Below are 17,520 nucleotides of genomic sequence, written 5' to 3'. Positions count from 1 at the left end.
GACGTGTTCTTGCCTTGGTTTGTTACATAAACATGTATTCTTGATGATGCTATGCTTATCTTGTCATGCAATGACTTGTGGTGAGTGAATCGAGCTTGTTAAGTAGTGTACTCGTTGTTGCTGTTTTGCTAGGCTGAATCTGTTATTTCGTGATGCTATATAAACATGTTGCTACTAATCATTCTATGCATAATCTGGAGATGTTCACTAAACGTGTTTTGTTCTACATGTCATGCTCTATCAATTCAAGCCCCTGGTTGCAATTATAGCTTGCTGTAGCTTGTTCATATTTTGCTCCAAAGTTGCTTCGTAATGTTTCTGTCAGCCTGTTTACATTAAGTTCAGTTGTTACCATGTGTTTTGCTATTGATTCATGCACCCTATGAACTTGCTATTGCCATTCTTAGCTTCAAAAATATGCCTTCTTACTGTTGGTTTCCTTGTCATGCCATTTATTGCTTTTTAGTGAGTGGTACAAGCTCATAAACATGCCTTCATAATTCTGTTTCTGCCATGTTTGAATCTGTATTATAACTTGCTATGTTTACATGGGTGCCATCATATTTTCTGATCCTTTTTGGCTTATGGTAAGTAAGGGACTTTTGATCTATGCTTTGAGTAGAATCATTGCATGCCTTGTATTGCTATTATAAGTTCCTGTAACATGTTGTTTGATAGCTCTGAACATTGCATCGTGATGTTATTTTCTACAAAGTCTGAAATTGTTATTACTTGCAATCTTACCATGTGTGTTTGAGCATGTTCTAGTGATTCCTGGAGATAGCTCAGTGTTCATGTTTTGTAATGCTTTACCTGTACATCATGTCCATGCCTTTTGTTTTCATATTGTGGTACTGTAGCACGTTGTTTTGATGCTTGCAATATGCCTAGTTGTTGTTTTGGACAGCTTGTCCTTTAAACTTGTTTCATGTGTGTGTGTTGAACCGTTGCTCCGTTTTGAGTGTGCTCTATATGAAACTTGCTTGATTTTGCATATAGTTTCATATTATCATGTTGCATCCTTGTTTTGAGGTGTTTGCTTGATGTTTGTATGCATTTTGCATCAATGCCATGTTTAACTTGTTTTGCTCATATCTTCTAGGCCGTAGCTCCGAACTAAATGAACTTTATATGTAACTTGACTAGAATCTCGTGTAGATCATCTCGGTGCATCTTAACTTGCTGTTTAACTACTTGAACATAAGGTTTATTCAGATCTGGACCAATTTTGAAAATTGCATATGAGGACTTACCGGAATTGTTATATGTTGTTCCCGGCCTCATTTAAACTTGCTTTGATGTGTTGCTCTTGTTTGCATCATCTCTTGCCATGAGTAGCTTCATGTAGCTTTGCCATGCATCATGCTTGTTGTGCATCATGCCTTGTTCATGTGTGGTGTGTTTACTATGTTGTGTGCTTCTTTTCGATAGTTCCTGTTTCCTTGCGATCGTGAGGATTCGTTCGTCTACGCTTGGTTCGGCTTCATCCGTTCGTCTTCTTCATGGTCTCGTTCTTCTTCCTTGCGGGATTTAAGGCAAGATGACCGCTACCCTGGATCTCACTACTATCATTGCTATGCTAGTTGCTTCGTTCTATCGCTATGCTGCGCTACCTATCACCTGTTTATCAAGCCATTCCAAATTGCCATGAACCTCTAACCTTTGACACCTTTCCTATGGAAACCGTTGTTTGGCTATGTTACAGCTTTGCTCAGCCCTCTTATAGCGTTGCTAGTTGCAGGTGAAGTTGAAGATTTCTCCATGGTGGACAGGATTTTGGTTGGGATATCACAATATCTCTTATATTATTAATGCATCCATATACTTGGTAAAGTGTGGAAGACTCGGCCTTATGCCTGGTGTTTTGTTCCACTCTTGCCGCCCTAGTTTCCGTCATACCGGTGTTATATTCCCGGATTTTGCGTTCCTTACGCGGTCGGGTGATTTATGGGACCCCCTTGACAGTTCGCTTTGAATAAAACTCCTCCAGCAAGGCCCAACCTTGGTTTTACCATTTGCCTCACCACCACCTATACCTTTCCCTTGGGTCGGCCAACCCGAGGGTCATCTTTATTTTAGCCCCCCCCCCCCGGGCCAGTGCTTGTCTAAGTGTTGGTCCGAACTGAGCTGCCTGCGGGGCCACCTTGGGGCAACTTGAGGGTTGGTTTTACTCATAGCTAGTCTCATTTGGTGTTGCCCTGAGAACGAGATATGTGCAGCTCCTATCGGGATTGTCGGCGCATCGGGCGGCTTTGCTGGTCTTGTTTCACCATTGTCGAAATGTCTTGTAAACCGGGATTCCGAGTCTGATCGGGTCTTCCTGGGAGAAGGTATATCCTTCGTTGATCGCGAGAGCTTATCATGGGCTAAGTTGGGACACCCCTGCAGGGTATAATCTTTCGAAAGCCGTGCTTGCGGTTATAGGCAGATGGGATGTCAGGACTCCGACTCAATGCCACATCGATCTAGCATGTAACACCTCATATCACTTTGCGGCCTCACGCACGGTTTTCCCACGGGTGTCGCCTTACCTTTGCCCGGGACCGTTTGCGCCTTTTGGCACACGTATATGATAGTGTCGCTAGCATCCATATTATAAGGAGCCCGGGCTGACATGGCTAGTCGTAAACCCAAAGTGGCACAAACTTACAGGGACAGGCATCCATGACCCAGCATCGAACGTGTCGGTCAGCAGCGAGTGAATCCAGGCTATAGCACTGGGCTAGCAGTACTCCGGTGAACCGGGCTGTAGCGGGCTAACAGGACTCCGGTATTCATCGCGTGACATTTCCCCGAAGGGACAGACACATGAACGACGAAGGACACATGCCTGCCAGCCTAAGTGTTCCGCAGCAGTAGCAAGCTACCATGGCTCTGTGGAAACACTAGGAGACATTTCCCGGTAAGAGAGGCTACTAAGGATAAACAACTAGATTGTCAGATCCCACACATACCAAGCATTTCAATAACATACACACAATATGCTCGATATGTGCAAATACAACATGGCATCACAACATGACTCTACAACTCAAGTATTTATTCCTTAGGCTCCGAGGAGCGAGATATTACAAACGGGGGTCTCATGACCCAACATTCAGAGCATACAAATCGAAGCACAAGCGGAAGCTATCATGTCTGAGTACAGACATCTATAAATGAAAAAGGCTTGAAAGCCTGACTATCTACCAGATCATGCCGAGGGCACAAGATCGTAGCTGAGGTAACAAGCTAAACGTCGAAGTCCACGAGGTACTACTAGCGAGACTGAAGTCTCTCTGCAAAAAACATAAATTAAGCAACGTGAGTACAAATGTACCCAGCAAGACTTACATCAGATCTAACTACATATGCATCATTATCAACAAGGGGATGGTGGAGTTTGACTGCAGCAAGCCAGCTTTGACTCGGTGGCTAACATGAACTACGACTGCAATGCAACTCTTTGAGGTGGCGCACACGAGTCCACATATTCACCATATCAATACACCACTATGGATCCGCTCCCGTCTCCCTACGAGAACGCCATCCATAGCACTCACGCTTATCTTGCGTATTTTAAAGTATCCACTTCCACTTGTCTATGAACTGATATAAGCAACCCAGAAGTCCTTTACCGCGGACACGGCTATTCGAATAGATGATGTTAACCCTGCAGGGGTGTACTTCTTCACACACGCTCTCACCACTTACCGTCGTTTACACGACATGTACTCGGCAACCTTCAAGCGGAAGCCCAACGTGGGTGTCGGCCACGGTCTACCTAAACACTCAAGTCTCTAGTCCAGGTTTATCGCCTATTCGGGTTCCATCCATGAGGAGATCCGGCCGGAGTTTCGCTCACAGCCCCAAACGATGTGAACAGGGTTCCCGAGACACCAAACGGGCGCCCGGTACACCGTACCACGTGCCTACCGCATCACAGCCCACCCCTACGGTCAGCGCTGCGCATGGCCTCCAGCATACTACAAACACCAGAAACTACTTGCAACTCCTGGACAAAGGACAAGGGTGATTAAGAAGCCGAGAGGGTCCATTGGTTTCGGGCCCAATGCGTGGTAGTAGCTGAATCATGGATCACAAACACAGAACTCAGTTCCTGAGGACGGCTGCAATGAGACAACCCACCATGTACTCCTACATGGCCTCTCGCCGCTACCTTTACCAAATCGTGTTCACACGCTTAGCTCACACACGGTAGGACATGTTCACACACCTCTGATTCATCCCCGATGAATCAGACCTGACTCAACTCTAAGCAGTAGCAGGCATGACAAACAAGCATGAATGAGTAGGCACAACAGGGCTCAAACAACTCCTACTCATGCTAGTGGGTTTCATCTATTTACTGTGGCAAGGACAGGTCATGCAGAGGATAAAGGGGTTCAGCTACCGCAGCAAGTAACAGTTGAATCGGTGTTGTCCTAATGCATTAAAAGAGAGCAGGAGCGAGAGAGTAGGATTGTATCGGAATGAACAAGGAGGTTTTTCTTGCCTGGCACTTCTGAAGATAGCATTGAGTCTTCATCAGTGTCAACGATCGCATCGTCGGTACAACGTCTATCGAAGGGGAACAACACCGGCAAACACAGAAGAAACACGATCAATGCAATGCACAATATGATGCATGCTATGACACGGCAATATGAATGTGTTTTGGGCTAATGCACCTAGCTATGATTTAAATGAAGTTGATTTGAATACATGATTCAAATTCCAACTCCATATATGGTTATTTAAATGCCCTTTATTTGTTTTGTCCAAAACAGAGGACAAACATTGCTCAAACATGCATGAAAATAGTACAGATGGATTCCTTGAATTTTTCTGATAATTTTTCATATATAATTTATTTAATTTGGAGTTACAGTTGAATTTCTATGAATTTTTGAAGTTTATACAATTTTCTGGAATTTTCTGAATAAAAATAAATCTAGAAAACCTATTACTACGTCAGCATGACTTCACGGTGACGTCAGCAAGTCAACGGGCGTTGTCCAGGTCAAATCTGACCTGTGGGACCCATATGTCAGTGTCACAGTTAGTTAACAGGGGGTTATCTGCTTAATTAAAGGATTAGGGGGGGTCGGGGCCCACTGGTCAGTGTTAGTGGCTAATTAGGTTTAGTTAATATTTAACTAAAGTTAGCAGGGCCTGGCCCCACTAGTCAGCGACCCTGGGGGGTCAAACCCCAGGTCGATCAGGTCAAACCTGCCGGCGACTTGTCGCCGGCGACGACAGAAACGGCGGGGCGGCTCGGGATTGCGATACAGGGAACCATTCGAGGCGCCGTTGGGCTCTACGGAAAGCTGGCGATCCCGCGCACCCACCGGTGCAACCGTGGCGAGATGGGGTGGCCGGAGCTCACTGGAATAAAGCTCACGGCGGCGCCGGCGTTCGGGTGAACTGGGTTTCGGGGTTAGGGAGCACGACAGGATGCAAAGAGGGGTGTTATGACCTCCTGGGGTTGCACTGAGCACGGCTGCGTGCTCGATTGCAGCTCTAGGCAACGGTGGCTACGGCGGCGACATGGCCGGCGTCGAAGAGCTCTCGGCTCCGGTGGATATTGGCGTTAGCGGGAGAAAAAGTGCCAGGGGAGAGAGGGGATCAACGCAGCAGCTCACAGCGGATCGAACGAAGGGGTTGGTGAGCTTGGGGGCGTCCTCGTTGCTGCGAATCGAGCGGCGACCATCGGCAGCGGTCGAGGATGAAGACGACGGCGTGGAGGTGATGTAGAGCTTCCTGAGGGGCTTGGCTTGGTGGGGAGGAAGAGGGGGTCGAGGCGGAGCTCCTGGGCTGCTCAAGGGGACAAGGGAGGGGCCATGGCCGCGGTGGTGCAAGTCAGTGGCGGTAGGCGCGTTCGGTGATGAGAGGGAGGAAGAGCAGAGGAGGGGAATGAGCTGGGTGGGAGAGGGGAGAGGCACCAGAGGGTTTGGGGGAGTGAGGGGGAAGGTGCTGGGCGTCTCCATGGCGCGGATTAGGACGAAGGGCGGCCTCCAGCGCGAAGCAGGAGGTGGCCGGGGCTCTCGGGCGCGCGCCACGCCTCGGGCCTTCTCGCGAGGAGGAAGGCGACAGGGGGGGGGAGTGGAGATGGGCTGGGCCGGTTTCTGCAGCAGGCCGCACAGGTAGGCACCAGGTAAGTGGCCTGGTGGCCTTCTCTCTTTTATTTCTGTTTTAATTCTGTTTTCTATTTTCTGTAGTTTGTTTTGATTTAATTTTTGACACTAAATCATTTTTATTGCTTCTGATAATTATGGTAGGGACTAGTAGGATTATTCCAAAGCCCTTCATCAAAGATAAGAATTATTGGACATATATTAATTAGTTAAGAAATATATATCTAATGCAAATAGTTATTTATTTAATTCAAAGGCCCAAAATAAATAACTCTGAGATACCAAAAATATTGTTTTGAGTTTTACCTCTTTGCAATATTTTCAGAGACTAAGAGGAACATTTTCTTGGAGTTCTTTGAGAAGATTTTAATGTTGATCATTTTTAGAAGGTTTCTGAGGCTTTGAAAATCCCTCAATTCAAATTTCATTTGAATTAAAACATGATGCTCACATGAGGTCTAGCCTAGTGCATAACAGGACCAGGGATGTGACAACTCACCCCCACTAAACAAAAATCTCGTCCCGAGATTCAAGCTTAGGGTAAGGTGAAGGGGGAACGCAAACTAGCACAGTCTTCACGATCCAGTTGCACTTCAAATGAACGTTGATTCGTCCACCATCATTGTCTCGAAGTCTTGCTCTGAGAACTCCAACTAACATGACAACGAGAGGAAAGGAAAGACCCTAAAAGAATCGTTCTTCTCGAAGGTCGAAAAACTCAGGATTAACCCACGGAATGAGACATAGCAACATCTCTCGAGCTGAGAGACGAAGCACACATCCATAGGAATTGGAGTGAAGCAGATGACAAAGGTTCACTAGGTAGACAACAATTTCAGACTTAAGAATGTGGTGATCGGTTGTCAACATAGCGAGGAGTTGAATTGCCATGATACCATAACGATGCACCTTAGGGAAGGTGACTCGTAGAACTATCCCCTTAAGTGGCAAAAAGAATTACCTTTGATTCAAAGATCATTGAAACTCTTTAAACCAGCCTAAGGCAATTCTCGAGCGATCGTTTGGAGGGGGGTCGGTAGAATGGCATACTCGGACTTGGATGATGTGGATTACCTTGTTGAAGACAACGTAATGGATGAATTTGCTTACCACCGGAAATGGAAGAGACCCATGGTAGAATGGCACATTGGCGGTGCAAGCTGGGAACAAAATGCAAATGCTGGGAATGATTCTAGTAACTGGGGAAGAACCCAACAATAGAGAGTGAATTCACTGTTTGAAAAGGTCATAGCATTGCCGAGGAAACTGAGAGCACTATACAGTTAATGCCGACGATCAAACCTAGCACTTGCGCGTGCTCTCAAGAACTTGAGCATTTCCATAATCATCAAGGTTTTACCAACATCCGTGTCAAGGATCCTGGCAACACAACTTGCTACCATGATGAATGATGATGGATGATGCAGATGCAAGGAAGATAACACTTTCTCAGATTTCACCTTAGCGAGGCCAAGGGATCAAAATCTAGATGATCGACTGAGAGACATTTAGCACTCCGCTTTTAATGTTCTCCCTGACGTGATAGCATAATCCATTCATAGATATGGTTTGACATCTAGAACATCAGGTAAAGGTCGGACTTCCGGAACACAAAAGACATCCATAAGGAACATCTAAGGAGTAAATCCTACGAAGTCCTTATGGGGAGGTGGCCAACTTTCTCAATCAAGATACTACAATAATAGGTCTCCCTGCGGGGTGTGTTGGCCACGAGATCCACTTTACCGGTTTCCGAGGGACCGATATTATAGTTCTTGGGAAAGGTTCCAAACCATCATATCTGCCTGAGATTCAGATCTGGTTGGTGTCAGGATATTCCAGACTCATCGAGTCTAGGAAGAAAAACGAAAGTTTGCAACACAAATCGACGAGATGACGTTGCGATATTCTCGGGGAATGAACTACGATAGTAAGCTCCAAAACATGAGCTGGTTCTGCTACAAACATGCGAACACGCTGTCCCAGACAAACATGACCACGTGGTAGTCTTATAATAAAACACTACCGAGTTCAGGAGGGGAACCATCAACAAGGATATCAAAATCCTTGCAGAAGGCATGCTCTTAAGAAGGAACTTCTTCTCCTTGAACAAATCAATCAGTGGCTTGGTGTGCTCGGAACACATATGGAATGAAGGTTGCAAGTCTCCAAACCATAGAATACTTCGCACATATGCATGACTGACTTGGGATGATTCCAGAGGAAGCAAAACTAACTTTCTCAAATTCACGGCGGCAACTTTCACCAAATGCACGTGTATAAGAGGAAGTCACTTCTTACATCCGAACATATGCTTCATGAACTAGCATGAAGAAAATGCTTCAAAAGTTTCCAACACTAACTTGTTGTCCAACAAGATCATGGAGGAGATAAGGATGTTGTCAATGGGCTCAACAACAATTCATCTTGGTTTCCTTTTAAAAGGAATTCCATAGTTAAGTGAACAAGTGATAGCATTGGTCAGACCAAAGATGTAAGGGTGTATGCTCGAGGGATCAACCACGAGTAAGACAACATTACGAGCATCGTTGGTACTGATTTGATTTGACGATAGCCCACACTCAAATCAAAGGATTGATAAGACAATAGGTCCAGCAACTGATCATAGGGACTAATCGATGAAGATATCATCGTTCTTCAACACACACTACACCAGAATATCCCTTTGGAACAAACTAAGTCAGGCAAGCTTTTATCTTCCAACTCTCCAAGTTGTTGTCTAGCTTAACCAACTAGCTCCGAGATATCCAACACAGATTCTTGGAGAAAGGGTGGTTCACAAGAACCCAACTTGATCACGAGCCCAACATAACAGTCAGGAAATAACCCGGTAACGCTTCCAAGAAGATATTTGGAAAGTCACGAACCACCGGTATGTTACTAAGCTCGAGAACAATATTGCCTTTCAGGGCAAGACGATATGATCAAATGAGCGAGGACTTGACAAAATCCTAACTCATCAATCGAAATGTGCACCAGGAAGATGGACAAGGTAGCACGATCAATCTTAGAATGATGATTCAAGAACAAACACGTTAAGAATGAGGTTATTGTCCATTTAACTACCAAGCAACAAGGTTGCTAGGAGTATTGATTTCACACATCACGATTCACTTGTCAACATTCCGGTTATAACCACACGGAACCGAGGAATGAGTAATGATGGCGAGAAGTATCACTGTACCAAGAGTTCATAGGATGATGTGCAATTCCTATAACAATCCCGATATAAAAGATGGTAATACTCCAAGGTAGAACAGAGTAAAAGCTGGATTAGCAATTTGTTCTGCGGAGCAGAACTTCTTTGACCCAATCCTGGATATGGAAGAGGTACTGGAGTTTGTTTCTCCTAGTCACTCCGCAATAGAATGGCTTGACGGACCACAAGAGTAATAGGCATCGATAAACGAACGCACACATACTCTTGACTATCAATTGATAGACGAAGGTCAGTAGACAACTAAAGAGGGACAACTCAAAGGAACATATAACTTTCTGAGTTGTGGATGCATAGATTAGTATGTCGAACCAAGTTCAACATAATTCTTCCGGATAACCCATGCAGAAAGGTTGAGCTGGCAGAGTCACAATATAGCATGGAGAACTCATCGAGAGCACTCTTGTTGTCATCTTTTGGTTCAGAAGAACTCCTGCCAAGAATGGTTCATGGTAATTGGAAGAAGGATGTACCACGAACCTCGAGAACTATCGCAAAGGTTACTAATATCCTAAAGGAACTAGCAAACACTATCAACATGAGGTAAGTAGAGTGAATCTCGGGTTCAAAACCCAGGAGTAGAATACCTACTACTAAGTAGCATCACGGAATGCTTTCGAGAATAAAGGCCAAAATCATCACACTAGGACACAAATCATTGCTAGATTACTAGGTGACTCCCTAAAACACCTAGGGTCATAATAATAGCTCCAACATATATGTCAAGGCAATAAATTACCTCAACGCATCGGTTAGTGTGCTTATTCTGAACATAAGGGACATCGGGAACGGAAAGAAAGGATTTGCAAATGCATCAGACTATTTAGAAACCTGGGATGACTCGGACAGCATAACGGCTGTAAATGCTCAGAAAAGATTTGAGACATACTACAAAATGGTGGCATAACCACTCAGAAGCACAATATCAAGGTTCCGAGATCAACGATTAACATACGGAAGTAGTAGGAACTGAACTGAGACTTAAATCCAACAATCTTATAAGTCTACTGATTAGTAACACGTGATCCTAATAGAAAGAAGAGATAGCCTAGTTCTTAATCCCCGTAGGAAAGATAAGATGACTCAGATCAGAAGGGAATAAGGTATAAGGAGTAAAAAGAGCCTTACGTTCCATCCCACAATCAATTCCCTTATATAACTAAAGAATTTCTAGACTCAACTTCGACCAGTTTGGCTTGGTAATCCTACAGGCAGTCAAGCTCTGATACCAACGCTGTCAGGACCCCGACTCAATGCCACATCGATCTAGCATGTAACACCTCATATCACTTTGCGGCCTCACGCACAGTTTTCCCACGGGTGTCGCCTTACCTTTGCCCGGGACCGTTTGCGCCTTTTGGCACACGTATATGATAGTGTCGCTAGCATCCATATGATAAGGAGCCCGGGCTGACATGGCTAGTCGTAAACCCAAAGTGGCACAAACTTACAGGGACAGGCATCCATGACCCAGCATCGAACGTGTCAGTCAGCAGCGAGTGAATCCAGGCTGTAGCACTAGGCTAGCAGGACTCCAGTGAACTGGGCTGTAGCGGGCTAACAGGACTCAGGTATTCATTGCATGACATTTCCCCGAAGGGACAGACACAGGAACGAAGAAGGACACATGCCGGCCAGCCTAAGTGTTCCGGAGTAGTAGCAAGCTACCATGGCTCAGTGGAAACACTAGGAGACATTTCCTGGTAAGAGAGGCTACTAAGGATAAACAACTAGATAGTCAGATCCCACACATACCAAGCATTTCAATAACATACACACAATATGCTCGATATGTGCAAATACAACATGGCATCACAACATGACTCTACAACTCAAGTATTTATTCCTTAGGCTCCGAGGAGCGAGATATTACAAACGGGGGTCTCATGACCCAACATTCAGAGCATACAAATCGAAGCACAAGCGGAAGCTATCATGTCTGAGTACAGACATCTATAAATGAAAAAGGCTTGAAAGCCTGACTATCTACCAGATCCTGCCGAGGGCACAAGATCGTAGCTGAGGTAACAAGCTAAACGTCGAAGTCCACGAGGTACTACTAGCGAGACTAAAGTCTCTCTGCAAAAAACATAAATTAAGCAACGTGAGTACAAATGTACCCAGCAAGACTTACATCAGATCTAACTACATATGCATCATTATCAACAAGGGGATGGTGGAGTTTGACTGCAGCAAGCCAGCTTTGACTCGGTGGCTAACCTGAACTACGACTGCAATGCAACTCTTTGAGGTGGCGCACACGAGTCCACATATTCACCATATCAATACACCACTATGGATCCGCTCCCGTCTCCCTATGAGAACGCCATCCATAGCACTCACTCTTATCTTGCGTATTTTAAAGTATCCACTTCCACTTGTCTATGAACTGATATAAGCAACCCAGAAGTCCTTTACCGCGGACACGGCTATTCGAATAGATGATGTTAACCCTGCAGGGGTGTACTTCTTCGCACACGCTCTCACCACTTACCGCCGTTTACACGACATGTACTCGGCAACCTTCAAGCGGAAGCCCAACGTGGGTGTCGGCCACGGTCTACCTAAACACTCAAGTCTCTAGTCCAGGTTTATCGCCTATTCGGGTTCCATCCATGAGGAGATCCGGCCGGAGTTTCGCTCACAGCCCCAAACGATGTGAACAGGGTTCCCGAGACACCAAACGGGCGCCCGGTACACCGTGCCACGTGCCTACCGCATCACAGCCCACCCCTACGGTCAGCGCTGCACACGGCCTCCAGCATACTACAAACACCAGAAACTACTTGCAACTCCTGGACAGAGGACAAGGGTGATTAAGAAGCCGAGAGGGTCCATTGGTTTCGGGCCCAATGCATGGTAGTAGCTGAATCATGGATCACAAACACAGAACTCAGTTCCTGAGGACGGCTGCAATGAGACAACCCACCATGTACTCCTACATGGCCTCTCACCGCTACCTTTACCAAATCGTGTTCACACGCTTAGCTCACACACGGTAGGACATGTTCACACACCTCTGATTCATCCCCGATGAATCAGACCTGACTCAACTCTAAGCAGTAGCAGGCATGACAAAAAAGCATGAATGAGTAGGCACAACAGGGCTCAAACAACTCCTACTCATGCTAGTGGGTTTCATCTATTTACTGTGGCAATGACAGGTCATCCAGAGGATAAAGGGGTTCAGCTACCGCAGCAAGTAACAGTTGAATCGGTGTTGTCCTAATGCATTAAAAGAGAGCAGGAGCGAGAGAGTAGGATTGTATCGGAATGAACAAGGAGGTTTTGCTTGCCTGGCACTTCTGAAGATAGCATTGAGTCTTCATCAGTGTCAACGATCGCATCGTCGGTACAACGTCTATCGAAGGGGAACAACACCGGCAAACACAGAAGAAACACGATCAATGCAATGCACAATATGATGCATGCTATGACATGGCAATATGAATGTGTTTTGGGCTAATGCACCTAGCTATGATTTAAATGAAGTTGGTTTGAATACATGATTCAAATTCCAACTCCATATATGGTTATTTAAATGCCCTTTATTTGTTTTGTCCAAAACAGAGGACAAACATTGTTCAAACATGCATGAAAATAGTACAGATGGATTCCTTGAATTTTTCTGATAATTTTTCATATATAATTTATTTAATTTGGAGTTACAGTTGAATTTCTATGAATTTTAGAAGTTTATACAATTTTCTGGAATTTTCTGAATAAAGATAAATCCAGAAAACCTATTACTACGTCAGCATGACTTCACGGTGACGTCAGCAAGTCAACGGGCGTTGTCCAGGTCAAATCTGACCTGTGGGACCCATATGTCAGTGTCACAGTTAGTTAACAGGGGGTTATCTGCTTAATTAAAGGATTAGGGGGGGTCGGGGCCCACTGGTCAGTGTTAGTGGCTAATTAGGTTTAGTTAATATTTAACTGAAGTTAGCAGGGCCTAGCCCCACTAGTCAGCGACCCTGGGGGGTCAAACCCCAGGTCGATCAGGTCAAACATGCCGGCGACTTGTCGCCGGCGACGACAGAAACGGCGGGGCGGCTCGGGACTGCGGTACAGGGAACCATTCGAGGCGCCGTTGGGCTCTACGGAAAGCTGGCGATCCCGCGCATCCAACGGTGCAACCGGGGCGAGCTGGGGAGGCCGGAGCTCACCGGAATGAAGCTCACGGCGGCGCCGGCGTTCGGGTGAACTGGGTTTCGGGGTTAGGGAACACGACAGGAGGCAAAGAGGGGTGTTACGACCTCCTGGGGTTGCACTGAGCACGGTCGCGTTCTCGGTTGCGGCTCTAGGCAACGGTGGCTACGGCGGCGACATGGTCGGCGGCGAAGAGCTCTCGGCTCCGGTGGATATTGGCGTTAGCGGGAGAAAAAGTGCCAGGGGAGGGAGGGGATCGACGCAGCAGCTCACAGCGGATCGAACGAAGGGGTTGGTGAGCTTGGGGGCGTCCTCGTTGCTGCGAATCGAGCGGCGACCATCGGCGGCGGTCGAGGATGAAGACGACGGCGTGGAGGCGATGCAGAGCTTCCTGAGGGGCTTGGCTTGGTGGGGAGGAAGAGGGGGTCGAGGCAGAGCTCCTGGGCTGCTCAAGGGGACGAGGGAGGGGCCATGGCCGCGGTGGTGCAAGTCAGCGGCGACAGGCGCGTTCGGTGATGAGAGGGAGGAAGAGCAGAGGAGGGGAATGAGCTCGGTGCGAGAGGGGAGAGGCACCAGAGGGTTTGGGGGAGTGAGGGGGAAGGTGCTGGGCGTCTCCGTGGCGCGGATTAGGACGAAGGGCGGCCTCCAGCGCGAAGCAGGAGGTGGCCGGGGCTCTCGGGCGCGCGCCACGCCTCGGTCCTTCTGGCGAGGAGGAAGACGACAGGGGGGGGGAGCGGAGATGGGCTGGGCCGGTTTCCGCAGCAGGCCGCACAGGTAGGCACCAGGTAAGTGGCCTGGTGGCCTTCTCTCTTTTATTTCTGTTTTAATTCTGTTTTCTATTTTCTGTAGTTTGTCTTGATTTAATTTTAGACACTAAATCATTTTTATTGCTTCTGATAATTATGGTAGGGACTAGTAGGATTATTCCAAAGCCCTTCATCAAAGATCAGAATTATTGGACATATATTAATTAGTTAAGAAATATATATCTAATGCAAATAGTTATTTATTTAATTCAAAGGCCCAAAATAAATAACTCTGCGATACCAAAAATATTGTTTTGAGTTTTACCTCTTTGCAATATTTTCAGAGACTAAGAGGAACATTTTCTTGGACTTCTTTGAGAAGATTTTAATGTTGATCATTTTTAGAAGGTTTCTGAGGCTTTGAAAATCCCTCAATTCAAATTTCATTTGAATTAAAACATGATGCTCACATGAGGTCTAGCCTAGTGCATAACAGGACCAGGGATGTGACATGGGAATTTGTTAATGTCCGGTTGTAGATAACTTGACACCAGATCCGAATTAAAACGCATCAACCGTGTGCGTAGCCATGATGGTCTCTTCTCGGTGGAGTCCGGGAAGTGAACACGGTTTCTGGGTTATGTTTGACGTAAGTAGGAGTTCAGGATCACTTCTTGATCATTACTAGTTGACGACCGTTCCTTTTGCTCTCTTCTCGCTCTTATTTGCGTATGTTAGCCACCATATATGCTTAGTCGCTGCTGCAGCCTCATCACTTTACCCCTTCCTTTCCTTTTATGCTTTGCTAGTCTTGATACCCATGGTAATGGGATTGCTGAGTCCTCGTGGCTCACAGATTACTACAACAACAGTTGCAGGTACATGTTTATGCGATGATCATGACGCGAGAGCGATGCTTGCTTGCGTTGAGTTCTTCTTCTGCTTCTTCGATCAGGGGATAGGTTCCAGGTCGGCAGCCTGGGCTAGCAGGGTGGATGTCGTTTGAGTTTCTGTTTGTGTTTCATCCGTAGTCGGATGATGCTCTTATGTATTGTGATCTTGTATTCGTGTGGCATTGTATGCCTTATGTATGTATCCCCATCTATTATGTAATGTTGATGTCATGATATCCACCTTGCAAAAGCGTTTCAATATGCGGGTCTATCCTTGGTGGGACCTTCGAGTTCCTTTTGGATAGGGTCGCATATTGGGCGTGACAGTCCTGACCCCCCCTCCCCATCCCCTTGCAAGGCCGAGCCTGGAACGAGCCGGAGCAGGCGGCGACGTGGCTGGCCACGGAGCCGAATGCGTAGGCGAGTCCATCACACTCTGTTGCCCCTGTCTATCTTAGGGGTGTGGGTCCGAGGTTGCATGCGTCCCATTTGATGGAAAAACAGAATGTCCACACTGCGCCTGTCAACCAAGCGCACTGCATGCGTTAGCGCGAGGCCGAGCAGGGGGTGGGGAGGGGGCATCGTGACCCCACTCCGCATCCCCCTGCGAGGCCGAGCCTCGAACGAGCCGGAGCAGGCGGCGGTGCGGCTTGCCGCGGCGCCGCATGCGTAGGCGAGTCCGTCACACCCCGTCGCCCCTGTCTATCTTAGGGGTGTGGCTCCGGGGTTGCGTGTGTCCCATTTGATGGAAAAATAGAATGTCCAAACTATGCCTGTCAACCAAGCGCACTGCACGCGTTAGCGCGAGGCCGAGCAGGGGTTGGGGAGGGGGGTCATGACCCCCCCTCCCCATCCCCCTGTGAGGCCGAGCAAGGAACGAGCTGGAGCAGGCGGCGACGCAGCTTGCCGCGGTGCCGCATGCGTAGGCGAGTCTGTCACACCCCGTCGCCCCCTGAATATCTTAGGGGAGTGGCTCTGGGGTTACATGCATCCCATTTGATGGAAAAACATAATGTCGGCACTGCGTCTGTCAACCAAGCACACTGCGTGCGTTAGCGCGAGGCCGAGCAGGAGGTGGGGAGGGGGGGTCGTGACCCCCTCCCCATCACCCTGTGAGGCCGAGCCTGGACCGAGCTGGAGCAGGCGGCGACGTGGCTTGCCTCGGCGCCGCATGCGTAGGCGAGTCCGTCACACCCTGTCGCCCCCCTGTCTATCTTAGGGGTGTCGCTTCGGGGTTGCATGCGCCCCATTTGATGGAAAAACAGAATGTCCGCACTGCGCCTATCAACCAAGCGCACTGCGTGCGTTAGCGCGAGGCCGAGAAGGGGGTGGGTAGGGGGTCATGACCCCCGCTCCCCATCCCCCTGCGAGGCCGAGCCTGGAATGAGCCGGAGCATGCGGCGACGCGGCTTGCTGCGGCGCCGCATGCGTAGGCGAGTCTGTCACACCCCGTCGCCCCTGTCTATCTTAGGAGTGTGGCTCCGGGGTTGCGTGTGTCCCATTTGATGGAAAAACAGAATGTCCGCACTGCGCCTGTCAACCATGCGCACTGCATGCGTTAGCGCGAGGCCGAGCACGGGGGTGGGGAGGCGGGGGTCGTGACCCCCTCCCCATTCCTCTGTGAGGCCGAGCCTGGAACAAGCCGGAGCAGGCGGCAAGGCGGCTTGCCTCGGTGCCGCATGCGTAGGCGAGTCCGTCACACCCCGTCGCCCCCTGTCTATCTTAGTGGTGTGGCTCCGGGGTTGCGTGCGTCCCATTTGATGGAAAAACAGAATGTCCGCACTGCGCCTGTCAACCAAGTGCACTGCGTGCGTTAGTGCGAGGCCGAGCAGGGTGTGGGAAGAGGAGGTCCTGACCCCCCTCCCCATCCCCTTGCAAGGCCGAGCCTGGAACGAGCCGGAGCAGGCGGCAACGCGGCTTGCCGCGGAGCCGCATGCGTAGGCGAGTCCATCACACCCTGTCACCCCTGTCTATCTTAGGGGTGTGGCTCCGGGGTTGCATGCGTCCCATTTGATGGAAAAACAGAATGTCCGCACTGCGCCTGTCAACCAAGCGCACTGCATGCGTTAGCGCAAGGCTGAGCAGGGGGTGGGAGGGGGCGTTGTGACCAAACTCCCCATCCCCCTGCAAGGCCGAGCCTGGAACGAGCCGGAGCAGGCGGCGACGCGGCTTGCCGCGGCGCCGTATGCGTAGGCGAGTCCGTCACACCCTGTCGCCCCCTGTCTATCTTAGGGGTGTGGCTCCGGGGTTGCGTGCGTCTCATTTGATGGGAAAACAGAATGTCCGAACTATGCCTGTCAACCAAGCGCACTGCGTGCGTTAGCGCGAGACCGAGCAGGGGTTGGGGAGGGGGGGCGTGACCCCCCTCCCCATCC

The sequence above is a fragment of the Triticum dicoccoides genome, chromosome 3B (assembly GCF_002162155.2).
Source record: "Triticum dicoccoides isolate Atlit2015 ecotype Zavitan chromosome 3B, WEW_v2.0, whole genome shotgun sequence".
Taxonomy (NCBI): Eukaryota; Viridiplantae; Streptophyta; class Magnoliopsida; order Poales; family Poaceae; genus Triticum; species Triticum dicoccoides.
This window is presented reverse-complemented; position numbering follows the sequence as displayed.